At 33.7% G+C, this 20,863-nt stretch overlaps 2 protein-coding genes across 3 annotated transcripts in view; both read right to left on the bottom strand.

The window, feature by feature from the left end:
* LOC129231866 (uncharacterized) overlaps positions 1-8,253 on the bottom strand; it is a 43,129-nt gene extending 34,876 nt beyond the window's left edge. The window contains exon 1 of the mRNA XM_054866252.1: positions 8,181-8,253. The gene's annotated coding sequence lies outside the window, so the exon portion shown is untranslated. The remainder of the gene's footprint in view (positions 1-8,180) is intronic.
* The window catches only part of LOC129231868 (cytochrome P450 3A8-like), a 220,151-nt gene that overhangs the window by 173,145 nt on the left and 26,143 nt on the right, over positions 1-20,863 (bottom strand). The window lies entirely within an intron of this gene.

Raw genomic sequence — 20,863 nt, 5'->3', positions numbered from 1 at the left:
GCCATACACGTAGGCAAAGTTTCTTCATTAGCACATAAAAATGAAGCAACCTGAAAATATATCTATAATATAGCTTCAATTAATTTCTCTAAGGATCGACTTTCTTGTAATTTCAAAATACGCTAGTGAAACTTTTCATTACAACTTGGAAAATACAACTATATAATGAAAAACGTGCATTTTCAGGTTGCAAGGATAGACTCAAAATATCTTGTGAATGCATTATTTTACATTTTTAAAAACTTTATGTTCTATAGTTTTAAGGCATATATTTTATGTATCTCTCGTAATAAATCAACGGTTTGAAATTATCTTTCGTGATATTATTACACAGTTAGCTTCAGGAAAATTCAGGAATTTTTTCCAGCAAATTTGGTACCACATTGAAAGAAAGCAGCCAATATCCCAAATCTGATTAAATTCCTAGAAAAGATTGAAATAACCTGAACCAACAGAAATAAAATTTACGACCTTTACTGGGAACTCGTCCGTTGAAAATAGAGGCTGAATAAACTCGTAAGTGAGTTTGATACAGTCACTTTGATGAATGAAATGTTTCATTTCCGAAGACATTAACCGAGTAGTACCAAAACCTTCGTTCTCGATCATCGCGTTAATGGTTATATGATGGTGTCAAGTATCTGGTGTTTGGTAATCCTTTATAGGGTAAAAGCTTCAGTAGTCGACCATTTAAGAGATCAGTTGTTGAGTTTTGTTAACCTATACATTTCAGCTATCTATACAACAACAAAAACAAAGTAAGCCTTTAGGCTGTACCTTTCTGATAATGATTCACTAACTTGTATCTGGAATAAAAAAATTTTTATTTTAAAAAGCAATGTATTGTTAATACGAGAAAATGCTCCAGTAGTCAGCCATAGAAACCCAGTGCTCGGCCATGCATGAGCCCAGTAGTCGGCCGTTTCATTTTCTTTACTCTTCTGAGGTGCAAAAGTGAATAAATTTGATTAAAATTGAATGCGAAACTTATAGCACTGCAGTGTACTTACAAAATTAATTATTCCAGTAATTACGAAAGAATTTTGCATTCTGGAAGTCTTCATAACGCTTATCTTTATATTATCTTCTAAGCTGCCATCAGTTTGAAAATGATCTCATGCAATATTTTATTTTTATTATTTATCTTCTAAATTAGCTGTTCTCAACCTACGAGGGGGGGGGGGGTGCAAAAGAATCTCAAGGCGGGGGGGGGGGGGGTGTTAGGGTATATAAAGGGTGTCCCAAAATTAACGCAAGATTTGAAGTTGCCACAATTTTTGCTGTGAATTGTTGGCAGACACGGAAAAAGAACAATTTGACAGCTGGGAGTTTAGGGTTAGTAAAAATGGAGTGTTATGCTATTATACAGCCAGCGAAACAATTCAATCACTGCATAAGGAATTTCCTTTTCGTGTACTCTCTCGTTTCGGTGATATGAATTGTACCCTAGATCGTGTGATTTTACATCATTAGACTTCTCCCTATGGGGTTATTTGAAGTCAAACGTCTATGTCAGCAATCCCACAACCACCTGCGCATTACCTAATTGCGATATCGAGAGCCAATAACAGTAAACTGCTTGACCCGCCCAAACTTTCATTATTTTTCAAATAATTGTTCGATAATGAAAACGCATTATAGAATCGAAAACGCTCCATTTGTAATAACCCTAGACCCTCAGCTGCCAAATTGTCCTTTTATCAAGATTGCTCACAATTTATTGCAAAAATGGCGGCAAATTCAAATCTTGCGTTAATTTTGGGACACCCTTTATCTGTATCATTAATGTTGTGAAAGTGACTAATGTGTACGCCAATCTCACTTGGATCCTACATTACCTCAAAAAATTGTATTTACTTCTTTTCATCTTGGATTTCATATGTTCTTGTAATAAGATGTTCAAAATAAAGCTTTGAACAGTTGAGTTAAATTTTGTGTGTGAAACTATCTAGATTTTTCCTTATTTACTAGTTTTCAGCTATCCATATCAGCTCCAGTTTCCCATTAGATTGCTTGTATTAAGCACGTACGGAGGGAGAGGGGGGGGGGGGTGACCTCATGCCAGTCTTCAAAGGGACTGCAGAGCTTGAAAGTTTGAGAATTCCTGTTCTACGTCATTAACTAAAATGATATCATATGCTGCGAAAGAAGAAATTTGATGAATGGAAAACACCAGGGTTGAGTCGATTTTTTTTGGAGGGGGGGGGGGGTAAGCATTTTGAAATGCACTCAACCCTGGGGTTGTATCTTTTGGAAACTTCCAAAAGATGAGAATTTGGATTCCCTTTCCCCCCACCCAGGCACAAAAATGTTTCAGTGTTAACTGTTTATGTTAACATAAAGAATGAACGAAAGAGTTGATAGAATTCATGAGCGATAAAGAGCGAATTATTGATCTATATAATTGACATTTGACTAGTCTTATGTTCATTAGAACGAAAATCAACATACGAAATACTAAATTAAAATTGTAGTTTTGGAAATAATTTCACCACAAAACAATAAAAGTAAAAATCCTTTTACTTAAAGATTAGTAATCAAGATCACTTTTAAAGCAAAATTTATCATAAAAAAACAATGATACTTCGTTGTGAACGAACTGCAGTAAGATTAATTACGTAGGCTCGTCCGGCTTTTCAAAGTTTTTCGTCAAGGGGGGGGGGGAGGGGCAAAGGGTATGTATTCAGTTTATTTGATTGCATTATGTTGTAAAAATCCAGAAGTGTCAATATCGCCCCCCCCCCCACTGATTTGCCAAATGACGGGCCGGTATGTAGGTAAAATTAAAATTCAGACATTTGGGGTGTCATGATGACAATCATACATCCTTCAACAAGAATATTAGTAAACGATGAATAAACTAAAATGGAATTAGTTGCTACGGAATGCAATTTCAAGCTAAGTCAGCATTATTTTGAACAAGAAATAAATTTTGATTTCCTAGAGAAGAAAACCCAAGGAAATAAATATGGAAGCAGTAATAAAAAGTGTTACCAACATTTAAAATAATTAGCCTTAGTAAAATCAAACCATAAACGTTAGATGGTTTGATAAGAAAGACGATAAATCACCATTTGGTAATGACATGTTAAAAGCAATAGAACATTTATTCTAAACGCAACGATGGACTAAATTTACAACACCAGTTTTCAAGAATTCTATGTCAAAATCAACATTTGAGGCAATAAAATGACGAAATAACCCCCTTTTGTCAAGTAAGCAGAAAGTTTAAAACATTTTCTTTAGAAAAAATAACGTTAGAAGGGGAATTTTTTTCTCAAAACAGCTAAATTGCCGATGTGTCAATAATTTATTTTAATTAGTATTTGATGAATATTAGAAAATCCATATAAGGTACGCAGTTGACTAATGAATAGATCAACAAAACAGTATAGAACCAGTGGTCAATCTGTCATGGCCGACTTTTGGAAATGCATAAGAATTCAATACCCATTGCAGGCCACCCCTCTAAAAATAATTGAGTCGAAGAAGGAGTTTAATTTTAATTGAAACGTAATGTTATACTATCCATTAAAACATAAGTAAAAGCCAATTTACATCAGAACGAAAATAATAAGGGTACTTAACATTTAAAGATGATGTGTCTTCTTAAGAAAAAAATAAGCAGAATCGCAAACTAGGATGATGGGCACACCATTTAAAATAAAATGACTCATTACTACTTAATAAAACGTACTTACAACTTCACTGTTGTTGGATGATAATTGGGGAAAGATAAAGGAATGTGGGAATGCATCATATCCGATTTTGCGTTATACATATTCTATTTAGAAGCAGTTTTATGTCCTTGTGGCCGACTACTGGAGCACTTACCCTTTATGAAATACTGTGACTTTGGGAAAAGGGATCTTCTACAAATGATGTCATTTTGAGGGGGAGGAAGAGGTTCAAGACATTGTGATTGTGACAAGGGAAAGGCATGGGTAAAAAGCGTGATGTATGTTTTGATTGAAATATTTTTTATAACATTATGTTCATGTAGTATTGCGTGACGTGTGACGATGGGAGGAAGTAAGGCGAAGTGCGACACTTTGTAACAAAGAAGAGAGGGGGGGGGGGAGGGGTCAAAGATGATGAAGGTAGCTTAATCACATTTTCTCCAATGCTTATTTTTGATTCAAGGTACAAAGCGTAAAAATACGTTAAAGTACATTTCTGAGGAATATTTCTGATTTTCAGTGCAATAAATAAACTTAAAGAGGCTTTAAAAAATAACCTATGACAAGAAACAGAAAAGGTTTTCGTTTTACCAACTATAGCAGGGGTTCCTAAAGTGAGTTCCGCCGAGAGAAGGAAAGCGGGTGGTGTAAAGTATCCATGGTTTCAATATATTGTCATATAGGGTGTCCGAAATGTCCTTGACACATTTGAAAAATTCATAGAAAACCAAAAAATTGTCGTATGAATTTGCGACTTTTAAATCGTATTTATTGACATGAAAAAACGCAAAAAGGAATGAAAATTACTAAACGAGGAATTACAAGCATAGCATGTACTGACACCCTGGCTGCGAAATGACTTTTTTCTTCTCCCCCCCCCCCACTTTTCATTTTTTTTTCGATGTCATAAAAACTCTTGAACCTGTGAAGTATTATGGCGCAAACCACAAATTCATACGACAATTTGTTGGTTTTCTATGAATTTTTTAAATGTGTTAAGGACTTTTCGGGCACCCTGTATAATTAAAGACATATGCTAGGGTGACGTGAGAAAATTCTAATTTTGCAAAGAATGCGGCGAATCAAAAAAAGTTTGGAACCCCTGAACTATCGTGTTCCTTTTTTTTCTAAATCGAAAAGAGATTTCGGGAAAAAAAATCTTTCAATATTTTCCCCTCACTTGCATTTCTCCCCCTATAAATCCCGTGAGTACACATTTATAAAAATGACGCATGCAATATTATCGCCAACATCTGCATAAGCAACGATTCTCAGTATGTATAAAGCGTTGTTTCATATTTTTTAAAACTCGTTTCTTATTTCAGCACGATATGTATATAAAATCAAGGCAATCATGAGTCAAGGACAGACGCTTTGGTGCGGTCAAAAAACTTACTTGATATCTAACTTGCATGTCAAAAGCTCATTCCCGTGATGAAGACAAAGAACTAAACCACACTTTCGATTAGAACTGCTTATCTTAAATCTAGTTATATTTTAATCTTTTGATTTATATAGCTGAAAAAATAGATCTCTCCCATCGGAGACTTGCTGTCAAGGATTGTCATTACTGCTGCAGACTGCAATTTTCAGAGAAACGCTCCTGAAGCATTGTGTCCAGTTTCATCAGATTGTTAAGCAATGTCTTTTTGATCATCGCTAATACAAATTTTGTTATATCGGTCGAAAGTAAGTGCCTTGTGGTTGAAAAATTTACGATATCTACAAAAAACTGTTTGAAGTAAAGTAATCTGGACAAATAGAAAGAAAATACTTAAAACGCATGCCATTTCCTCGATAAGATTTTCTAATAAATAATTATGATATGTCTTATCGTTAACAAATTAGTGTTTTACAAATTTCTATATCAGATCACAAAACTAATTGGTGCTTGGGAAAATGCTGTTTTGTCGGCATTTTTCTTTAAGGAACTAATTTTTATCATTGTCTTTTTTACTACTTGTATAAATATCTTTATCTTTACTAATAATAAAGGTGAAAGTCTGTATGTCTGGAGCTCTGGATGTCTGTTACGCTCAAAGCGCCAAGACCGTTCGGCCGATTTTCATGAAATTTAGCACAAAATTAGTTCGTAGCATAGAGGTGAGCACCTCGAAGTGATTTTGTTCTTCTTCTACTCTAATTTTGAGCCCATTTTACCGAGCCAATTATCATAACACGGACTAGTAAATTGCCACAACAGGGACGAGCAAATTACCATAACGTGGGCGAGCAAATGAACATAGCAAATTGGCGAGAAATTCATCACCCATTATCTGTAAATATACAGCAAAATCAAAAATCTTTTTAATTTTCTACTACGGGCAAAACCGTGCGGGTACCGCTAGTAAATAATATAAACAAAAACATAAAACATAAAAATGAATGAAATGTTTTTAGAGATGTCTCCAAAATATCTTATGACAAAAAGCATGGCATTCATTAAATGTTGCTTCACTAAGAACCTTTAAGATTTGTGTTGATCAGAAAATACAACAACAAAAGTAAATTACAGATCAGATTAACATGAAAATCATAACGGCTGAAATCAATGAATATTCTAAACAATCTTTCCGAAAACAGCTTCGGATTCTTGATCAATTTGTGAAAAGTAGAAGTTTATTTGGGATTATTTTTCTTACGAGTTTCTAAAATAACTTTTCAAGCGATATCTTTAATGAAAATTCATTAACGAAGTTCAAAATTAGGATACTGTTTGCAACGTTGGTTGATTAAAAAAAAAAAGAAAAAAAAAAAAAAAAACTCACGTGCATGCTTTACTTTTGCTCTTGCATTCATAAAACTATTTGACTTCTCGTTAAGCTAATAAATCGCACCTCTGGAAGAACAGTGACATTACTGTTACAGGTATAATTCCGAAATTTCAGAAAAATGGAGGATGACTTGACATTACAAAACAAAAAGAAGAATTTATTTTGGGAACATTGTAAATAGTTGATGGCTAACATTTCGTAACTACGTCAGTTTTTAGCAACTACTTCATACTTTATTGCTAAAAAAATAATTAGTTTTTTCTGTCCCAAAATCAACTCTTTTTGAGTTGCAACATTGTTCTTCTAGGGATACAAAATTATGTTTTACACGATTGAAAAATGTTAAACATATGTTATTAATGTTAGATGTAAGCAAAAAGTTAAAAATTCGAAGAAGTAAATCCAGTTTGAATATATTGCACAACATCATGTTTAAAAGTTAATAAGAGACAGAGGACAATATGATGGTCTGATTACACGGTACAACTTCAGTTACAGCAACGTTTTGCAACTTTCTCTGCCCACTAACAGGTTTACCCTTAAGTATTGGCAGACGTCACCAAGTATACATAGCTGAGGTCATTGATGTCATGAAGTCTGGAGAATTATCACTGGTTAAAACCTGCGAATAAATGCAACTATTATATGCAATTATCGGCAACACCGAGCAATTTTTCCCCGCAGAAATACATAAAGTTGCAAGAAAAAGTTGCAGATGGTTGCACCGTGTAATAAGACCATAAAAAGTGGTTAGGCTGAGTATGGAATGTCTTGATGGATTAAATGTAGAAAGTTTAAACCTCTCTCCTCCCAATAAATGCAATTATTTTGAAGATAATACTATCCATGTCATCCGTCATCGCCTACTTGATTCACCTGATTCCACTGACATCCAGAATTGAATAATCAGCTAACTAAAATCATGATGACCCCATTAACAAAATCCATTGCTCTGTTACCATTGAAACCATAAAGAAAATTTTATCAAACATATGGTAGGCGGAACCTCAATTGTTGCTTGAATGTCGTTTCAGCTTTCCCAGTTTCTTACAAGGATAGCGATGATAAAGTGATCGGTTGTTTATCTTCATCCCAACCAACTTTCTCTGTAAACCAACAATGATCTCAATTCACTGTCACTTCTTTGTTTGTTTTAACGGTAATCCGCCCACACAGTAGGTGGATAACTTCTGTGTGAATGTTACATTCGTGAAATACATCACTAAAATCATCTAGTTCATCGGAAATACAAAACAATAACTTTGCCATATATTTAATTGTAGAGTCTTTCGTTCTGAAAAATGAATCTACTGAAAAATTAGGAAAGTAGGTGAATGTTCAAAAAATAATGAAAGTTTTTTACGTATATGAAGCATTTGAGGCTTCGTTTAATTTTTGGTTTCGATTCAAGTATGGTAAAACAGAATGGAGCAGACTTGAGCTTATCAGTATAAAAAGGATTAAGAGTACCATAAATACGAAATAATTCGGAGGTATTTACGATTATTAGCTACAATCGGGAGATATTCTTCGATCGCTCTTCGGCAAAAAGTAATTCCCAATTAGAGAACGAGAGAGGGGGAGGCAACTTGGGAAGTTAGTTTTGAGAGTTTGTTGTACAGAATTTGTAATGTATGCTTCGATTTTTTTTCGCGTTATTCCATTAGATTTCACAGCACTAAATCAAATTTATAAACTTAATAAAAAATAAAAAGTAAAAACTTACATCGTTTTGTGATATTCTATTCATCATAATTCCTTTACATCAGAACTTCTTGCTCCTTCAACTGTGAAAGAAAAAAATAAAAGGTATTAAATTTTCACCCACATTTATTATGCTAAAATGCAGAAGAATTTTTGAAAAAGATGAATTTCAGATATGCAATACGCTTTTTTTTAATCCAGTGGTTGGAAAAACATTTTTTTGTAGCGAACTACAACTACAACTACTTTAACACAAATGTAGTTAACTACAACTACAACTACTTTTTTCAAAATGTAGCAACTACAAACTACTTTTGAAATGTAGTCGCTACTTCGCTACTTTTCAAAAAATAAATAAATAACATACACATAATACACACCGTTTGCGGATTGAATAAAAAAAATGTTGAGATTGATATATTGGTTCATTTGAACATGGAATATTGCTATAAATTATCTATTCTTTCTTTCCTTTACTGAAACGATTCGTCAATTCAAACATTGTATACCATTTGCAAATATTCCCTGCAAGAAAGGACTTAAATGTGGAAGGAATTCAACTTTCAAATTTTTAATCCTTTCCTGACAGTAAATAGTATTTCATTCAAGAAGTGTAACTCGGCTACTTGAAATTGAGATAAATCTAGTCATAATTTGATTTAAATTTTACATAGACATACATATACATAAAATTTATTTAGATGATGAAAAGCATCATCTTTTAAACAAAAGAGAAGAACTTTAATTTTCATTATATGAGTTAATTTTAGAAGAACTTATATTTCGTAGGAATTAATTGCTTTTGAACTTCAAGCTACGGTTCCGGACCTGGACACATCTCTTTTCTAATGCCCCGGACAAAATAAAAAAACGAATTTTTCAATTTTACCGAATAATCTCAAAAACTCAGAACATTTAATAATTGACTTTTAATATGTTAATAAATGAACACCCAATCAGTAAAAAAGAAAAAAAAAAGAAATATGAAAAATACCCCAAACGGTTCTACTAATTATCCGAAACATGTAACATAACTAAAAACTTACTTTACTTCAATGTGCATTTTTTAGCAACAGTGGACTCGGGCTACAACGCAATTCGACTAACACGAAATGTCTATATAGCGAGTTTTACTCGAGAAACGAATTTTGCAGCTGACGCGAATTCCTCACCCGCTATACGAAAATTTTTGGAGCAGAAGCGCAGGGTTTATATCACCCTCTTTCTTGGGTACTAAATATTAGTTTCGTGAATGGAATTTCCCTTTGGCATCACTGAAAGCCAAAATTCCCCGCACCGTAGAGTCGAAACATCAGATTGCTAACGTACAAATCGCCGCTCCGCATTTTTTTTTTCGAAATATTAAGTTGATGAAACATAATTTCACATAAGCGGGCTGTTTATCTAAAGTTAGAAATGTATCCCTCGCGTAAGTTGAGGTTCGACTGCATGTGCAAATGGCATTGATACCGAAAGCTTTTTGCTTAACGGGCAAAGTTTGCATGAAACGGAATAAATTCGTTTTTTTCTTTCTAAGCCATGCTCTACTCAAGGGGAATATTGGGAAAATGTTAAAGTTTCTATGCCAAACAAACTAATGGCGTCAAACAGATACAACGTATGGCGTCAAACAGATACTACGTATGGCGTCAAAATAATATATCAGAGGTCAGCTCATATTTTTCAGTGTTACGAATCTCATTGGTGCAAGTTTTACTCGCGTAATAATTGCACCAGTCGGATTCGTTTGAAAACGCGTTTTTTTTTTTTTTTTTTGTAACTTTATTCAAAAGTAGTTTCCAGAAATCACTACAAACTACTTTTTTTTGTAGCGAACTACTCGCTACTCTACTTTTTTTAAAAAGTAGTGCGCTACACTACAAACTACTAAAAAATGTAGCTACTACAGTAGCGTCGCTACTTGTAGCGCGCTACTTCCAACCACTGTTTTAATCCTATTGATACTTACTGATTTTTAACTTAAAATTGAACTAGATACATCTTATTTTGTTTACTGAGCACTCTAAAGGATATATACAACATGATAAAAGTTAAAATTCATAAAATAACTTTTTTTACAACGAATATAAAAACAAACTACTACCGAGGGAAAATTACTAATTTCCTTATACATCAAAGTGCAACAGTAGAATGAATAACACCTACGAAATAATACACATAAAAATTTTGCATTACACATTTGAAGTGCACTAAAAGATTTCAGCATTAGTTTTTGATTATTCCATTGAAATGTTATTTCCCACATTCTAAGCTCAATTAAAATTGGGAATGTCTAAAAGATATGATAAATATTGGATAATGTATTTATAAATATTGTGAAATGTATCTGACGCTGCAGAAATTGCAATATTATTCGTAAATTATTCGCACAATTTCTGCTTTACAAGTTTGTTAAAATTTCAAATGCAACAATTTCTAGTTTTAGTAAGTTATTACTGCATAGATAATATTAGAAAACAACAGACTTTAAAAACATTATCTAAAATAAAAAAGCGCTTGAAAAAAATGTATAAAGAGAAAAAATAATAACTTGAGAAGTCAAATATTCTATGAATAAGAAAAAAATTCAAATCTCCGAAAAATGCATTTATTTACCAACTCCGCGCCTAATACAAAACGTGTATCTGTCCCAAAGACGCAATTTAATTGCACAGAGATATGTTGAAGAGATATAATGGCAATTCCACCTGTTAACACTTTCATATAAAAATGCATGCTTGTATCAAAGTTTTAGAATTCAATAATGTAATAGTTATAAAATAAAAAAAAAAATGTTAAAATGGGTAAAAATAAAATTAATAATATTTTTATCGTAACTGTTATTATTTCAGTGTATGTGAACCGGCAGTATCAAAAGCAATAACAATAGTACTAGTATGGCTACGTGGCAGAAAGATTCTTTTTAAATTTATGGCGTTAGTTAAAGTCACAGTGACGAGTTAAAGTCACACCTTAAATGAAATTACTTATCAAAGGAACTTATCTGAGCGCTTGGTGCTATTTTAGTAAATATTAATCTCAGTCCATTGCATTCTTTATCATCATGAATGGCTACTCGAAAATGAAATAAAAACTCCTGATATTTCCGGTAAACATATGATTTGAACGGCAAAATTATTATTTGTTGCAATAAAATGTTGAATATATCCCAACACCACAACGGAACACAACAATAAGGAAAGGACAAAGTGATACAAAACATTTCAAAATCAAAGGGAATTTCAATTTTTTTCCCGTTACAAATATCCAGACGTCCAGTGACAACCATTTCAAAACAGATTGCACACTGGAAAACCGCATGGAACAATAAAACAGTTGATTACGACAAAAGCTATGTCCCGATAAATACCATGTCGTCGAGAACAAAATGGAAGTCGATGAAGAAAACTACTTTCATTGTCTTGGACTCAGCATGATTCCTTAGGTTTCCGCTCTACTTCAATGGAATCACTTAAGGTCTGATTTACAAATCAACTGGGTTGGGTGAAAATTTACTTACCTTGTCCTTCATGCATGCACATGCAGCAAGTATATTTATCAAGTTACTGAATTTTTGTCTTATATAGACCGATGTTCACACTTAAATACTCCGAATGACCACTTTTTATTAAATTGTGTGCAAACTAACTGTTTCAAACGATGCATTTTCAGCGTTGCTACATTGACACCAGTTCCCTAATTTTAATAGATGAATTTCGTTCAATTTTGCCTTTATATTAAAGGTAAAACACCAGTAGTGGTTGGTGTTTCAGTAGTGGCCACTTCAAGTTTACTTTTGTACTTTGAAGAAAGAAATGAACAATAATAATGTGATTTTTTGTTGATACTTAATGTAACTATCATATTGAATCAGTTTTATTCATCAGTTATTTCAATTTAAAGTAAGTAAGGTAAATTCTTCGGATGGAAGAATGTCAGATGGTCACTACTGAAAATTTTCAGAAATTTGGAGTGGCCACTAATGAATAAAATTTGAGGTTTGGGAAAAAAAATGGATAAATATTGAACAAATTAAAGTTCTGGCATTTTTAGAAATTGGGAAGATTTAGAAAGCATTGGGTTATAAAACGCTCATTGAGTTTCAAGAGGGACAATTAATATTGTAGACCTACAATTTAAAAATATACTTTACTGTGGGTACTACTAGTGCGTTTTAAACCTTGAAGTGGCCACTACTGGTGTTTTAACTTATACGTTTATTTCTAAATGTCTTCTATGTCCTTTACTCCGAATTTAACTTAGCATGAATTGTTGCTTGAATATTTATTTTCCTTTCGTATTATTTAAATATCACCCTGTTTAAAGCATAACAATTTGAAATCCGACCTGCTTCCTACGTAATGCCTCCCGCCCAAAATCCAGATGTCTCTGTTCAAATCCATATTAATCCATCCAAGTGTATTGATACGTTTCAGGCATCGGACTAAAGTAAAAGAGAGAAATTGACATATTCAGGGGTGCCCTTGTGTGAGGTCACGGGTGTGTGACATTCCAAAAATTTCCCTATTCGGCAAATTTTAACCGACTATTCGGCAAAATTATCATTATCCGGCAAAATTTGGAGTTTCATTCGGCAAATTGAGAATTTCCGCGCACCCAACAATTTACATTCGGGGCGCCCCAGGGCATATGGTTTACTTTCAGCGAGTTGACAGAGAGAATTTAGAGGTTTTCTTCACCCAAATACGCAAATACAGAAAATTATCTTTACAATTTTTTGAAGAAAGTTATAGAGTTCTGCGAAAGATGTGATCCTGATGACAAATGACTACCAATACCAAAAGAAATAGCTCTCAACCTTTTGGGTATAGATTTATTTGGAGGAACTCATGCGTTTAAAACGGATTTAGTTTGCTGATTTTTAGTTTTGTACTAGTTTATATACTAAACGTACTCATCATCCTTTACAGTCAAATCAAGTGCATGATGCAACTCCGTCGCCCCGTAGTTGAGCCTTAAGACTTTCAAAGAAATAAATTAAAGTAGACTTTCTGAAGAGAAAAAACCTGAACAGTTTTATTTTCTACTTTTTCATGGAACCAATACAAAGCCTTTTTTGTAGTTGCAAACGACAAATTAGCAATTTTAAATTAAGCAGTAAGTTACCGCCCTTAAGCCAGGGCTAAGGCAAAACTGCTTGCAATATACCGACATCCCAAGTATCTCATCCAGAGACTGCAGTTTTGTCTTTATTACGGACTGATCAGTCTAGAATAGTGAATAACCAAGCTGGAGGCAGATGTGATCTTATAAGAGCTGAGAGTGCCAACAAACTGGTAGATAAAGTAAATCTGTCTCACCAGTGAGAGTCCGCAGCTTTGGTGCGGTTCAACTCGTGAATTGGAGACAAAGCTTGGGTATTAAACAATACGTTACCGTCCAAAAGACAGGGTTAAAACAGAACTACATGCAATACAATAACAACTCGGTTATCCCATCCAGAAACGGCATTTAAATCCCTATTATGGACTCATAGTCCCTGAATGTGAGAACCGGGCTGTCGGTACATTGCATGTAGCAATAATAAATTCTTTATTCAATGGTCACAATCACAACCAACGACTGCGGAAGGTAAAAGTTTAGGGTAACGGCATCGGCACCAGGAACAGACATGCTTAAGACATCGCTCTCAGGTAAACTCAAATTGCTGAGCCTTTTATAATGTATTTAGAATTTTTAAACAATTTTTCTCTCACGCAACTACATCTCATTAACGTTTGGCTGCTTCTGGATCCTTTGAATTAGTTAAATTTATTTTTATTTGCTCAATTTCGGAAAAAGGTCCGACCCCTAGTAACAGACACCGAAAAATCTGATGACCCAGTAACAGGTAGGTTGAGGAGAGGATGAGTAATGGACAAAATTCCAGTTTTCTCTTTAAAATGTGCAAAAGCGCGTTATTGTTAGAACTAAGGCCTTATTAAATTTAAATGAACATGAAACACCAGCTCACATCGTGGTGGCTGTTCATAAATTTCCATCACTGCCTTGTAAATACCAAATGGCTCATAAAATTCACTCTGATAACCCTAGATGTTTGCACCGTATTCATGGGCCAAAGCAATGTTAGTTTTGCCCGTAAAAAAATCTTACTATTTAAATCCAAACTTCTGTCTGTTACTGTTGCCGTTATCCTGTATGCTTAAAATATTCCTAAATGAAAAAAAAAAAAATCTCAGAAACTGAAAATATGAAGTCTAAAATTATCCCAAACTCCGATTCTCCAACACATTGTGCTACTCCGAATTGCGTGGATAAGGTTATTCACAGACTGGCGTGGCGCGTGTCCAGCTCACCACGCTAACTTTCAGTGGAGGTCATTAGGTCGCTTCCGACAATCTAGTCATCGAAGCGGCGAAATGAATCAGAAATGGAGTATAAAGTACCACGCTCGCTGCTAACCCAGATCCGATCATGTTATGCGATGGCTTTCTGTTCTTCTTTTGGCTTTTTAATGACCTCCCCAGTGAGCAGACGACCGCAGCAGATTCACGCATCGTGTGACATCCGATGGAATTGGAAGTGGCGTCGGCCACGACTCTGATTCCTCTGGCTAAACTGACAGTGATGATTTCGAAAGCAGCGAACCTGGATTGTTCTTAGGCGTAAAAATGATTGGGAGCGTTTAGAAAAATGTTCAATACATTTTTCTAAATAGTGGCCAGTAGCCACCACAATAGTGGCCAGTGCTTCTGTAGCGGCCACTTCAAGGTTACTTATGCACTTTGAAGAAAGAAATGAATAATAATAATGTGATTAATAAATTGGTACTTAATGTAACTATCATGTTGAATCAGTTTTATTCATCGATTGTTTGAATTTAAAGTAAGTCATGTAAATTCTTTGTGGGGATAATTTCAGGTGGCTATTACTGAAATTTTCAGATTCTGGAGTGGTCACTTCTGGATCAAATTTGAGGTTTGGGAAAAAATGGGTAAAAATTAAACAAATTGAAACTCGACCATTTTTAAAAAAATGGAACTATTAAGGAAGAGTAGAGCTATAATACACTCATTGAGTTTCAAGAGAGTTATTTACTATTGTAGACCCACAGTTTAAAAATATACTTCACAGTGACCACTACTAGAGCGTTATAAACCTTGAAGAGACCACTACTGAGGCACTGGCCACTACTGGTGTGTTTACTTTAAATAAATTTTATTTTTAAATGTCATAGCCCAAAACCATTTTGTTCAGAAATATCAATATTCTACTAAAATTTTGAGTTCAAAAGGTGTAGTTGTGGAAATGGAAAATTATCCCTTTGCTCCATACAGTGGACCTGAGAGATAATGAGAATATTTTTCTTGCCAAAAATATTATCTAATTACATTTATATTAAGACACAAAAATATGTGTAATGAATATAATTACGAAAAATGGTTACAACAAAAGTCAGAAAAAAGCAGAAAAAAATTACAAAGTGAATGTAGTTTTTGAGAAAAATGTTACCATCACAGCTATGAATTACATACATATGTTTTGGAGCAACTTAGAAACCCTTTTCAACGATAGTTTTGACTGTTTAGAAGCTAATCCCTAGTTCCAGTCTTTACCCGTATCTTGCGTATGCAAAATCTTTTGCAATTAGTGTTGCACAAAATTATCTTTGTTCACAAATAGCTCTCTCACAAATCTAAACATTCGCTTCTCACATCTTTTCTAATTCATTAAAAATATAACGGAGAAAGAAAAGCTAGATTAATGATTTTTTTTTTCGGACATTCGAAGTATGATAGTACACTGAAGTGAGAAAACATGTTTTTATCCCTATGTTAGTGTTGTAAGTTAAATCACGTTGCTTCGGGACGAGATAGTTGCACAAAACACGAGCATAGCTGCCTCCTAAACGCATTAAACGATCCGTCTACATCACTCATTTAATGAAGAACGTATCATTCGTTTAATTGAAACGAAACATCATTAATCAGAAAACGCGAATTATCGTTATCGCACGTTCTCTGCAAGCCTTTATGGGATATTACGAGTGAATTCAGAATGCATGCGATGCAATTAACTACGCTCATTGGATTAAAAGAGTAAAATATAGAATATTGAGTTATCAATTTGAGTTATTAACTGTTTGTTAATGGAGAAGAAATTCAAAAATATATATGCAGAAGTACAGATACCGACAAAAGTTAAAAAATCTTAGTAGCCTGGAATATATCTTAGAAACCCTACATGTTATTCATTGAATTAAAAAACAAATTACGTGCAACATGGATTTTGAAAGATTCTGTTTCTGAAATAACTAATCTGCTCACTGAATACATACATCGAAAGTAAACAAAAAGATTTCCAGAAGGTGGGGATTTTCTCTTGAAAAATAATAATGATTAAAAAAAAAGTTAACCAATACTTTGTTTACATATAGTCTATCTTTCTCGTGAATGAAGTTAGGGCGATTTTTCAGATCTTGCCCATTTTTACAAAATAAGTAAATATTGGTGCTGTGACATAAAGTGAAATAATGGGAAAAAGGCAAAAAAAAAAAAAAAAAAAAAAAAAAGACTTACAATGCCTGTGCGCCCTTTATATGGTAATATTGTAACTATGTTACTAAACATGTTGCTAATTTCAGTTTCAAAAAAAGTTACTTTTGAAAGTTAAGTTACTTTATAATACAAGCCTATTCAAAATTTGATACTGATATTGTATTACTGTGTGGTACATAAAAAGTAATTTTTTTTTATGCAAAGTAGAATTTTTTTTTTATCACTATGTCAAATATTAATCAAGACCTGCTGATGTTCAATGCACTACTTATTCATTGAATATTGAACATGTTTTGATTTTAATTGTGTAGTGTAGTTTGACAAGTGCCTAGTGGGAAAAGTGGAATAAATTTTTTACTTCAAGTATGTTGGGTTTCCTTTAGTCACAGGATCCTCCCGAGTTGATGGGCTCTGCGGACCCTGTATTGTCGACAGCGGTAGTTTCCGATGAGAATTATATTTGAACAGCAAGGTAAGCAGACTCAATTAACTATTTACCTACATAAGGAACAAACTTCTATAATGCAAAAGTTTAATTGGAGGTGTTCTTGCTAAAAATTCTATCTATTGTTAAAATTTCTCAGAATTAATCTTTCGAATCTTCTCGAATAAATTTCTGAGTCTTTATTATGCAGAGTATGGGGAGTATTAATTAGTCAAGGACAAGAATATTAGATATTGTATCAACTTTAATGATAATATATTGTCAATTTTAGGTAAAAATAAAGGCTATTTATTTTCACTTACAGAAAAAGAATGTGCAGAAACTAGTTTTGGTTTTGCTTATTTAATATGAATTGGGCCAAGCGAAAGGGGTTTTGATACAACGTAGAGAGTGGAGGAAAAAAAAAATACTTGAAAAATACTTATAAAAAACAAAAAAAGTCCTCTAAAACAGAAATGCAAAAATTAGAAATTACTTGTTGAAGATGAACGACATAGATCAGTGGTTCATTGATTGAATAACACTGACGAAAAATAAAAAAGGCCTCTAAAACAGAAATGCAAAAAATAGAAATTACTTGAAGAGGATGAACGACATAGATCAGTGGTTCATTGGTTCACAACTGATGGTAAGTGGGGATACATAAAATATAAAGAGCATGAAGTTAACCATTAAAAGAATTAAAAAATTAAGCAATGTCGTTCAATCAGATTCATACAGTATTGCAATATTTTGTAAATTAACTGCTGGATTGGCATTGAAAAAGAATACTCCAGCGGACATCTGAGCGAAGTGTCTTCTGGACGACTTATTCTTGCAGAAAAGAATTTTCCAGTTTAATGTTCCTGAGGAGCAATTATAAAAACAAGTTTATTACTTGGGATGATTAGCGGTGGCTGTGCTTAAACACATTAGAGGCAAACAATGGCGAACTTAATTATTAAAAGCAATCTCGGCGTTCTCATTAATTATTTTCTGAGTCTGAAAATTATTTTATGTCTCGTGAACAAACTTTGCATTAAATGACAATTAAAATTCAACTTGTTTTAATTTAAATTACTAATGCGTAGTTAAAGTTTGATGGTTTTATAGTTTAAATTATACAACACTTTTTAGCGCATGAAGTATGCGTAAGAGAAGTATATGCATAAAGAGTACGCATTGGATGAGAAAGGTTCGATATTTCTGACATAGAAAACTTATTACAGGTGCATAAAACTCGGAAAAGTTACGAGACAATACATGTAAGAGCATTCAAAAATACATGTCAAAAAAAAAAAAAAAAAAAAAAAGAAAGTTTCTCCTAGATAACAGGACATCCTTATTACTTTTCGTCTTGTGGATAGTAATATACTGGAAGAATTTTAGCTTCCTATTTCAACTCAAAGAGGGTGCTCCACCCCTCTACCAAACTTCACATGCATGAGGAGGGAAAGGGGGAGTTAAAAATACATTGAACTGAAAAAACAATGGTACACATTATAATATACACGAGTAATATGCATATACATTGCAATAAAATAATTATTTACAAAAAAAAAAAAAAAAGCTGGGGAAATTAAATGTTTCTAAATTTGTGGCATTTTCTATGCTAGGGCTAATGTTAAATTAAGGGGTCATTGAGCACCCTCTTAAAATTTAAATAAGAAGTTAAAACTTTTACAGCATATTGCTACTAGTAAGTCTAAAAAAATAAAGGGCGTTCTGGGCAGTAGCTAAAAAAAAGTCCTTTTGAACCACCCAAAAGAGCATCATAATGGAAAAACATTCCATCTAGAACGAACATTCAGTTGGTAAACCGAATGATTTTATATTTATGATTTGTGGAAAAAAAATCATTTTGCTTTCGCTGATCATAAATTTCGCGCAAAAACCAAAATTATTTATATCCGCTGCAATTAAATGAACGGGTAGGATCCTGAATTACGCATGCGTAAGCCCATAAAGAGCGGGTAAAACAAACGAATAAAGTAAGGTCCGGAAAGGCTCCACTGAACTGCCCATGCGCAACCAATAAGCCATTTCAATGCCATTTACCGGAGCTTCACCGACTTTCACTTCCTGTAAGGAAAAGGGAAAAACGCTTGTAAAGAAAAACTCGAATTTTTCCGAAATCACACCTACAAATGGATTTAACCCACATGGATAAGCACCACATGGATTTAAAGTGTTTCTTAGAACGAAGAATGAGAAATTTCACGTGAAAAAATCTCACATAGCATTTAAAAATATATATGCTTTAATTATGTATCGTGAGTTGCAATATGATTTTCTTATTTAAAAAGTGTGGCTTGTTATTTCTAGCTTGATGTTTATCTTTTTATTGGCAAACAAAAAACATTCGTTCGTTGGAAAAAATGTGAAATAACTAAGAGCTCCTTTGAACATTTTTCAACATTCTTCAATTACGCGTTTATAGTGAGCAAAATTTCGGATAGATAAAGAAAAATACAAATATTGTAAAATTATTAAAGAATAATACATGCTGTGGGCTGGGAAAATGTAACTATGAAATCACTAAAAGTTATTTTATCCGCATTTACATGTTGTCAAATTGCATTTTTTTTCCAGTATTTTTTGAAACACACGAGCATATTAAAAACGTTTGAATTATCTGCAAAGATAAACAATATTGTGAGGAATCAAGTTTCGTAACATTTTATTGTATGACGTTGTTTTCTGCATGTGAGTGCTCGGTTAGGTACCCAAAGTCGTCTCTTCTGACACTTCCTCCCGCACAAGTGAAGAAAATTTTGTTTGAAACGATGACATTTATAAGAAATTTTTGAAAAATATTTAATCCAAAATCAGAATCTGCAACAGCAGTGATTTATTTATGGATTGTATAAAGCATTTTGTACGAGATTTTGCTCTACGCAGTACTGTGGCTGATTGGATTACAATGCTTTTAGCTCCAGTTCTAAAAAGGGAGCATAACAAATATTTATCTAAAATTATAAATTATTGAGAAAAGCGTGATCAGACTGTAGAGCGATGCCACTGTACCGGCGTCAATTAATTTACTTTAGACACTCAGGATGGAGTGCGAGGGGAGAGGGGGGGGGGGGAGGTTCCGAAAGCTTCTCTGAGGAAAACATCGGAAAAAATAAGCATAAAAAAGCACTGTATGGAACTGTTGAATATAAAACTTAGGACTTTTTTCAGTATCGTTAGCGTCATTTTTGTTATGAGCTAATAGCGGCGTCAATGTAAAGCACGGACCCAGGCGTTGAGTCTTGACCCTTTAACGCGATAAAGTCTTCTTTAAATTACATTTTGGGGACTTAAATTTAGAGAAATAACTAGATGAGAGTGTCTGACTCCCTTTTGTGCTGGAATAGTACACGTAGGACAACACTCTCCAATTTGCGAGCTCTTATTTTAATAATATCATCTCCAAAACAGGAACTGGATATGCCTTTGACTTGGCTCACCCTGGAGTAAATCAGTGATCATTGACAGGTTAAAAAAAATATGAAACCGTCTATATCACATTTTCAGTAATTAATGCCATTTATCAACAACTGGAGAATACAACTACTAAAAGGAATGAAAGTATCCTTCGACGGTCGGCAAAGTTTCAATAGCTGCCCTCTCTGTCGCAGCACTTAACTTTCTCCAGAACGCATATTTGACTGGCCTATCATCAAACGCGTCATTTAGGGGGGCCGGGGGCGTCAAGTGCTTTCCTTAGACCAGGAATTAGTAAATGGTGGGATCCAATCATTGGTTAAACGAAAG

This window comes from Uloborus diversus, chromosome 10, assembly GCF_026930045.1.
Source record: "Uloborus diversus isolate 005 chromosome 10, Udiv.v.3.1, whole genome shotgun sequence".
NCBI lineage: Eukaryota > Metazoa > Arthropoda > Arachnida > Araneae > Uloboridae > Uloborus > Uloborus diversus.
The sequence above is the reverse complement of the archived record's forward strand: the minus strand, read 5'-3'. Positions and strand labels throughout refer to the sequence as shown.